The sequence below is a fragment of the Phragmites australis genome, chromosome 7 (genome assembly GCF_958298935.1).
Source record: "Phragmites australis chromosome 7, lpPhrAust1.1, whole genome shotgun sequence".
Lineage (NCBI taxonomy): Eukaryota > Viridiplantae > Streptophyta > Magnoliopsida > Poales > Poaceae > Phragmites > Phragmites australis.
The window spans coordinates 33,373,499-33,382,289 of record NC_084927.1 but is presented as its reverse complement, the minus strand read 5'-3'; positions in this window follow the sequence as shown (position 1 = coordinate 33,382,289).

Below are 8,791 nucleotides of genomic sequence, written 5' to 3'. Positions count from 1 at the left end.
CCATGGTAGTAAAGTGCATTTGAGATTTCTCAAACACCAAGCGAGGGGTTAAACGGGCAAAAGTTTGCAGCAAATTAACCAAAGCTAGGTATCAAAATAACTGGATAATTAGGAAGCTATTAGCTAGCCGACAGCATTTCTCGGTGACATATCCCAAATCACGAACGGCCATGGGCATGGGCTATCAGCCATCCCGGTGGTTGGACTTTTTCCCGCTGTTGCTTTCAGCTTGTGTGGCCGGAAAACAGCGACAGGCCAACCAATCGATACTTAGCGGCGACCATTAGTTGCACGAAACCGAATAATATGACCTGTTTTGTGTCTGAATCAGGGGTACTAGCTAGCTAGTTACAATGAACTCGCCTCGCCGAGATCAGCGCGCAAATTGGCCTCTCGTGGTGGCCAGGGTTCCCCCTCTTCTTCCTCCTGCTTTTCATTGCTACCAGCAGCTCTGGTCTTCCGGACTCGACGAGGGATTAGGCTGTGTTCAATCATGCCATTAGTTGCAGCCTCCGGTCTCGGGCTTATCCTCGCGCCAGTGGCCAAAAGGCGACGTGCTTGTCGGGATTAGGGACCATGACGCTCACAATAATGTGGTAATTAGCGATTAATCAATTGCTGTTAAGCCTGTGCTACCTAGCGCTAACCTTTCTTAAAGCTAAAGTTGTCACGCGGATTAAAACTAGTGCAACTGGGTACGAGTCACCGTCCTTGGAACCACCACTACTGGTCGCACGCAAGCTGCTAGGTGCCCAAGATCTAGGGCATCTCTACCGATGACCGATCGATCGGCTCGGACACCACGACGCCCCCCAACGGACAGGTCAAAAGACCGCGAAAAGAACGAAACGCAGCTCAGCCCGCCCGCCGGAGATCTCGAGCTAAAAGCTAGTAAGATCGAGCAGTGCAGGGCAGATGCGCTGCCGGTACGGAATTCACGCATCCATCGATCACTTGTGTCCTATATATATATATATGTGCATCCGTACGCGTACATGTCAATTAATCAACTATGGATTCAGTGTGAACATGGGAAATTAATGTAGATTCCAACACATGCATCTTGGAGAACTTTAGAAATTAAGATAAACGATGCAAGAGAAGAGGAGGAAGAAGAAGTTGGTCAGTATACATCCGCGGCCTAGATAAGGTACACCAGAGTAATCACGTAAAAAGTGGCACAAAGTATCAGTACACATTTTGTTCAAATAATTAGGACATGAACAATGCAATGTGCTTATAGTCAGGTGTTTAAGAAAAAAAATTGTTAAGTATATATATAAAATTATAATGTTTAATGTAAACAAAGATTATATATACTTAAATATAAGCAATGTGCTTAAGTAAGCACTTACGTTAATGTAAGGTTTTACTTACCGTTTTTGAAATGGTCACTGCTCCCAGCAATAATCGAAAATGCGCGGTTATTGCAATAACCGCTCAAATTCAGCTGAAATTCGCACAAAATTTATTTGTTAAAATTTAAAATTTGGACAAAAATACCAAATTCTCCATTCGGTAACCGGTCGAATCGGACCGGTTACCGAGCGATTTTCTCGATTTATCGAGCGGTTCTTTTTGAATTTTTCATATTGTCGGTAACTGCTCGGTTTTATCGGTAACCGCTCATTTTTCTCGATTTATCGAGCGATTTTCTCTATTTTCAATGAAGTTCAACAAAAACCCTAAAATTTGGCTTAATCTTGTAAAATCAATAACTAATTCATCTGAGCTTCAAATCAAATGAAACAAATTTTATTGTTTTCATTGTAACATGATGTACATGATAAAAGTATTTATACTCATAAAAAAGTTGAAAATTTTCTGTGAGAAAATGTATTTCTTAAACCAAGTTAAATGCATAGTTTACTCTTTTCTAATCCAAAAATCATGAAACTAACTTTTTTAGTCTTATTACATGATTCTATGTCTTTTAAAAATAAATTAACTCATGAATTAGTTATTGTAACATGCAGGATAGTGTAAATATGTTGCAAATAGATTAATTCATAAATGACCCATCACACCTCCAAAATTAATTAAACCACTTTTATTAGTATATTTATACTATGCTTTATGTAGAAAAATAATAGTAGACATGAAAAAGGTAATTACAATGTTGTTTCTTAACATATTCACTTTATGCTTGTGAACTTTGTAAAAATCGTGGAGAAATTAATAAAACTCTAAATGAAGTGAAATCAATTTAAAAAATCCTCTTAAGATACGTCATACATAAGAATTTTTTTTTGCATGTTATTCTTTTCCTTAATATGAGTTAATAACTGAGCTGCACGCTTCAACTTTTTTCTTTTTTTCAAACTTCCTCCCTATAGAATATGATGCAAACGATATTATTTTTAAATTTTTTTATAGAAGGTCTTAGAATTGTCTCTAGTTTTTTTTAGGATTTTCTTTGAATATTTTTGAATATTGTTTATTTTTTCAATTTTTTTGAATTCAAATTCGGTTACCGTTCGGTTTCTGAAACCGGACCAGAGCGGTAAGCTCGGTAACCATGAATTTTGATCGGTTACCATTGATAAATTAAACCCTGTGTTAATGTAGTTGAGAAAAACCTAATTTCTTTCTATAAACATATCCTCTAAATACCTTATTATACATGCTCTTAACTACCGTCTAACTACTATATAAGGTATCCAAAGTTGAGGTGTTATATATATAGGTGGAAGCTGAACATATGGTTAATGATTAATTTATGCACGCACCTTCGCCCAAGACAGCATGAAACCTGCAATGAAAGTTTCTAATTTACACAACGAACCTATGATTGACGGGATCTATATTTTAATTGTACCCTTAAAAAAGTGGTGGTTCCAACTAAGATACCCAAAAGTAACGAGAAGAGTGTAGATGATTTGTTTATGATAATGTGTCTGAAAAATAATGAGGTTATCTTAGTGAAGAGTGTTTGGGTTCCTGCCTTATATAGGGGTGATGTACTATCGCCTATCCATCTGTAATCAATAGGGAGTCATTTTTGTCGTCTAAGTAGACAAATATATTATAGATACTAGTCTTCTTAGTTGTTTAAATAATCGAGACCTTCCTAATATACACCTTCTAGATTTCAGAGTATCAATACCGCAGATTTGGTTCTATAATATCCGGAGTTGTCAAGTATGCACATGGCATACCCTGTTTATATATGGTATACTTTTTATACATATATACCCTATAGTTAGATATTCGACAGTAGCCCCCTAACTCTACTCACTATGAAGGATTTTTGTAAGCGTCCACTCGAGTACCGTCAAGTTCGAGCTTGGTCGAGTAAGGTAGATCAAACTTACAGCTGAAAGAATCGAATTAAGAAAATGCTTTGCTCCAAGCATCGAGTGGAAACACTTTTGGGTCAAACACCCTGTTGTTATCAGCATCGAGACTCGATAAGGGCCAGTAGTATCAACTTATCGATATCCGTTTCTGAGTAGAGTTAAAAAATCTTTCAAAATTTGAAACAACACGTATAGGAGCATTTAATGCTCACAGAATACAGATAGACGTGCAGAGATTCGCATGTCATCATCATGCCGCTTTTCACTCCGATCGAAGCGTCATAGAGATGGGAGTGGTTTTCAAAAAGACTATAAGTTTTTTTTGTTTGGCTATTTACCCATACTAACCAGTCTGTAGCAGTCATTCCTCGCCATCGCTATCAATCTTCTCGCACAAACCTTTGTTTCTCTCTGCCCAAGCACATGCCTCTGCTAGAAGAACTCACATCCATAGATTCTGGCTCTTCCCCTTAGACTTCTACTCCTTCTTCGCCAAAGAAACAGTCTGATGCAGAGACCACCGAAGCCTCACCACAGCTGGATGAAGCGAGGTTTCTGATCGAAACATGGATGGCCTCGCCAATGCAAGAATCAAGGCTGAAAGAGCTTGAAGCTGAAGGAATAGTGCCTCCATGTGGTTTAATCAAATGGATGCCTGCATCTGTTGAGGAATTCCCCTCCTACAAAATCAAGCACGAGTTTATGGTTTTTGAATCATTCTTCCATTACGGATTCAAGGTTCCTCCTTCCAAGTACTTCCTCAATGTGCTTGATTGGTACCAAATCGAAGTTCACCACTTGAACCCAAACTCCATCACCATGCTTTGTGTTTTAATTCATCTTTGCGAAGCCTTTCTCGGCATTGAGCCGAGTTTGAATTTGTTCTAGTACTTTTACCAGATGAAAAGGATTAAGGAGAATAAGTGTGTTGGGGGATGTGGTTTCCAACTGAGGAAAGAATGAAAAATTCCTATATCTCAGTCCCCCTGGTCGAGAGAGTGGAAAAAAAATATTGGTTTTTATGTTTTCAACCCCGATCTAGTTCGTTGTCCCTTGGTCTATAGAGGCCTTTTCCCCCACCAAATTCAATCTTGGATGAAGAAGCCCCGCAAGTCCAACCACACTTTCTTCTAGGCCAACAGAATCAGTATGCTAAGACAGTATGGTCTAACCGGGTGGCATATGGCCAAAGATTTTATTAGTCGAAGGTTAAGTCCCTTGAAGGCACAGGAGCACCTGGCTTGGGAATTTAGTGGAGACAAAGAAAGCTCCAAGGACGTGGCTGGATGTAAGACTTATTTTGCACTTTGTTGCTTTTGTTATTGCAATTGAGTTTTTTTGAATGACTTTCTTCTCTTGTTCTAGCTCTTGCAAGGCGTTATAGTTCGATTAAACAAACTCTTCTCTGGCGAAGCACCAGAAAACCACATTCTGCCCTACTCCCTTGCGAATCCTCGACCGGAGGTGGGAATTTCTTAAGCAAGAAAGCAAGGCTAATTGTGGTTTACTTAATCTGATTTGTTCTTCTGACCCCAGGTTCCAGTCTTCCATCAAGAGCATATCCTTACGAATGAGGTATTGGATCTTGACAATAGTTCCCCCATTGGTTCGTGACAAGGAGAAAGTACCAGCTGATCAAGGGGACGAAGGGTCCCTTCAGTCAAAGAGATCATCCTCGTCCTTTAATCCATTGTATGATCTGGCGCCCCTCAAGCACAAGCGAAAAAGTCTTCTGGTACTGAAATTAAATCTTCTAGTAGTCGATAGTTTTTCTGTTATCGATTGTATACTTACTAACATTGTGTCTATATGGGTGACCTTTTTTAGGGGACATCTAGTGCATCCTCGCAATCGCCACCTCGAGAGACCACCGTGTCTGATGACAAGACCAAAGAGGTAACTCTTACTGAGTTATCACCCTTTGATTGGTCATTCTTTTAAAGATTCACTCGATAATCTCAGTAAAATTATTATTGGCTTACTCTTTATAGGCATTAGATGCCTTGGCTTTATCTAGCCTCCAAGTTACTACTTCAACATAATCGGCTTCGGTTACCGGTCTGATAACAAAGAAAATAATCACCAAAAGGCAGAAGTCGAGCAGCGTGACATACTTTCCAATTGCAAAGAGGTTTGTCTTAAATTATAATCTAAGCAAGCAGCCTTTTTCTCTCTTTCCCTTATTCTATTGATTGCAAACTGTCAAGAGATGAGGCAAAAAAATCAGACTGCTAGCGAATCGACCAGTCATACGTCATCGACCCCTCCTGTTGGCCCAGTTCCAACTCTCCAAGTTGGAGATCCTGCCTCAAGCACCCCTAAAGAAAATCCAGAGCTTAAGAAAACTGAAAACTTAATATCGGTCCCAGCTGATGACCCTTGGATAACGACAAAGGTTCTCCTCCATGCATCGAGTGCTCAAATAGCCACCACCAAAAAGGGCTATATTGACTCCAGATGAAGCTTAATGCTAAGCAGGAGAAAATCAAATGTGAGTCCATCCCTAGATCACAAGTATATGATTCAATCATTAGGCGACTACGAGAGCTACTTTTCTATTTGCTTTTTTCAGTCCTCCGATAACTGCAAGGAAAAACTTCTTTCTGGTGCGATGAAGACTATTGATGGAAACCTCAAGTATTATTAGAAAAACTCAAGAACCAAGCTAAGACCGCGAGAGCCATGAGGAAGGTCATGGAAACCAAAAGGAACACTGCTATTGCCATATGAAATGCTATTGCCGTTGAACGAGACGCTGCGGTCTTGGCACTTCAAGAGCTAAAGGAACAGACGCTCGACCGCATGACTCAATCGGTCTCTATGAGCACTACTACGTTGTTTGGCCTCCTCAAGAGTTACAACCCCACACTCGACACCTCGATAGTGACAGTTGGATTTAACTGTACCATTGAGGAAGCAACAAGATTTGTTCATAGCATCCAGCTTGTGATCCTGGCCTTTGTTGAGTTGCTAGGGCTCAGCCTGCCTGATGATAATAGTGAGGGGAGTCCCTCAAGCTGATGGTCCATTTGGCTCAAAAACACTTGAAACTTGTTTTTTGATCTATAATGTCTGTAACAGTACTACCATTTTGCATGTCTAACATGCTATTGCCTGATATTCCCTTGCTTATGAAATAGAGTTAGCATAAGTAGATGCAACAACCGATAAGTACATGCTATAACTATTCTTGATACTACATGATTGTATATCTGTTGACACCTGTAAACTCGATTAAACAAGCCATTAGACGCACGGACCTCGAGTAATCACTCGAGACAACCGTAATAATAAGGAAAAGACTAGTGTAAAACTAGAAACAGAAAACATGATAGCCTTTTGCAAACTTTCACTGACTTGCGTGTTTAACCAGCGTTCAGACATGAACTTGACAGAGGATACACATGGGATCGACTAGAACTTTAGAACCTTTTTTTAGCTATTAGCGTGAGATGTTTGACAATCTCTTGTGCCGTTATGCCTTATTAGGTGTAGTTGTCCGTTATCAACCTAACATATGCCTCTACTAGCTCTTATCCAAAGCAGTTGATGCAAAGCTAGATAAACTTTTGCAAAAAATATATACAAAATTTATGAAAAGTATGGTATTATTATGTAGCTCGAGACTCTATGGTCAAGGAAAAGATTATTCAATCTAAGAGTAGAGAAAGGACATACCTATACCATTGAAGATATGTGTTGATATAGCTCTTGACTATGTCCTCAATAAAGGAACCAAGTGAAGAGTAAAGCCGTAGCATCAAAAGTATGCGATGTAGCTCCCGACTCTCTGCTTGATATGATAATCAAGGCAAAGAGTAGAGCATATGCATCAAAATATACCTGACGTGGCCCCTCTTCGTTCATGAATGAATTCGAGTATAGAATGGAGCATAAGTATTCACACAACATGGCTTTCGACTTTCTAAATGGTGCAATAACCAGAGACAAAGATTGAAGCAAAATCATCGAAACAAAATTATATGATATAGCCCCTGGCTCTCTCCTCGATAAATGAATCAAGTGGAGAGTAGAGCATAAGCATAAAAAAATGCGCATTACTCTCGATTGCTCATTTTCACCGTAACCCTTGATTTGATGCGTCATCACGACTATGCACTCCTCTTACAGAGATTAGACATGTCATAATACCGCAGCGATGCCTCGACTTTCGCTGGACGCATTGTGTGGCCAAGGCGGCCGCATTATCACGCCTAGCGATATCGGATCTTGATGGCTCCACGTGTACAGTACAACCCATTCCTACTGCTATAAATAGAGGGGACTCGAGGCCGTTTATTTGTCACCTCGTCTTCCTCCTTTCTCCCTATACACCCAGTAGAACTCATAGAGATTGAAGCCGTAGTCTCCACTCCACCGTCGTTTCCTAAGCCCGGTTTAGAAAGTGAAGAGATAGGATCTCTCACCCCAAGGCCCCTCGTCATGGTTCCTCCAGGAATCATCATTGTTTCTTTTGACGAGGAGGAATCAATCGAGAGGCCTAAGAGGAGAAAGAACCTTCACCCACCACCCACCACCTCAAGCGTCTCCTTGACGTCGACATCATGGAACAATCGACACAAGAGCTAATGACATGAGTCGTGCAGGAGGGAGATGAAGATGGTGGTGATCTTGATAAAATCATTGACCAGGTCACTGATGAGGCCTTCGGTGATGAAGCACCCAAACCTCCAGTGGTAGAGAGAGTGCGATCATCTTCTCCATCGACAACCGCTAGATCGCCTTTGCATCCTATGAAGGACCACTTGCTATCGTTAGTGCTGGTCAACAACTCCAGTAGGGTCTTCTTTTTGCCACTCTCCCTAGTCCTTATGCTGGCTGGCATCCAATCCCTAGGGCTATCATCTATCATCTGAGGGATGAGTATAGAAGGTTCCTCGACTCGTTCAAGGGGAAGTAGAAACTGCACCGTTTGCAAGAGCTAGGCGAATACTTTCTGTCAACTTTGCACTAGCCACGCAGGTTAGATGCAAAAGAAAAAAGTATGTAATCAAGTAGTTAATCGAATCAAATGTAATTGACTTACCTGTAATTTACCTTTTTTATGGATGAAATTCTCAGAGTTGGTCGATATTCCATGAGTGCTCGAGTATCTCACCGTTTGGAGTACATAATTGTACTGATTCTGGTTGAGTAACTTTGACTACTATGTAGAGTTCTTTCCACTTAGGTGATAACTTATGGCATCAGGCCTGTTTCTGCACCTTTTGCAGGACAAGATCCCCAGCAACGAGTTTTCTGATTTTCTGCTGGATTGGATTTTCTGACTATGGTATCTACGCTTGTTGATACTTAGCTGCTCAAACAGATGCTCAATTGCGATACTCCTTGAGTAAATTGATGTCATCCGCTCGTAACTGCTCTTGCCCCTCCTCCAAGTAACTTTCCACTTGCGGTGATCCGAACTGCAACTCAGTTGGGAGCACTGTCTCTACTTCATAAACTAAGAACTTTAGAAAATTATGTTCGAC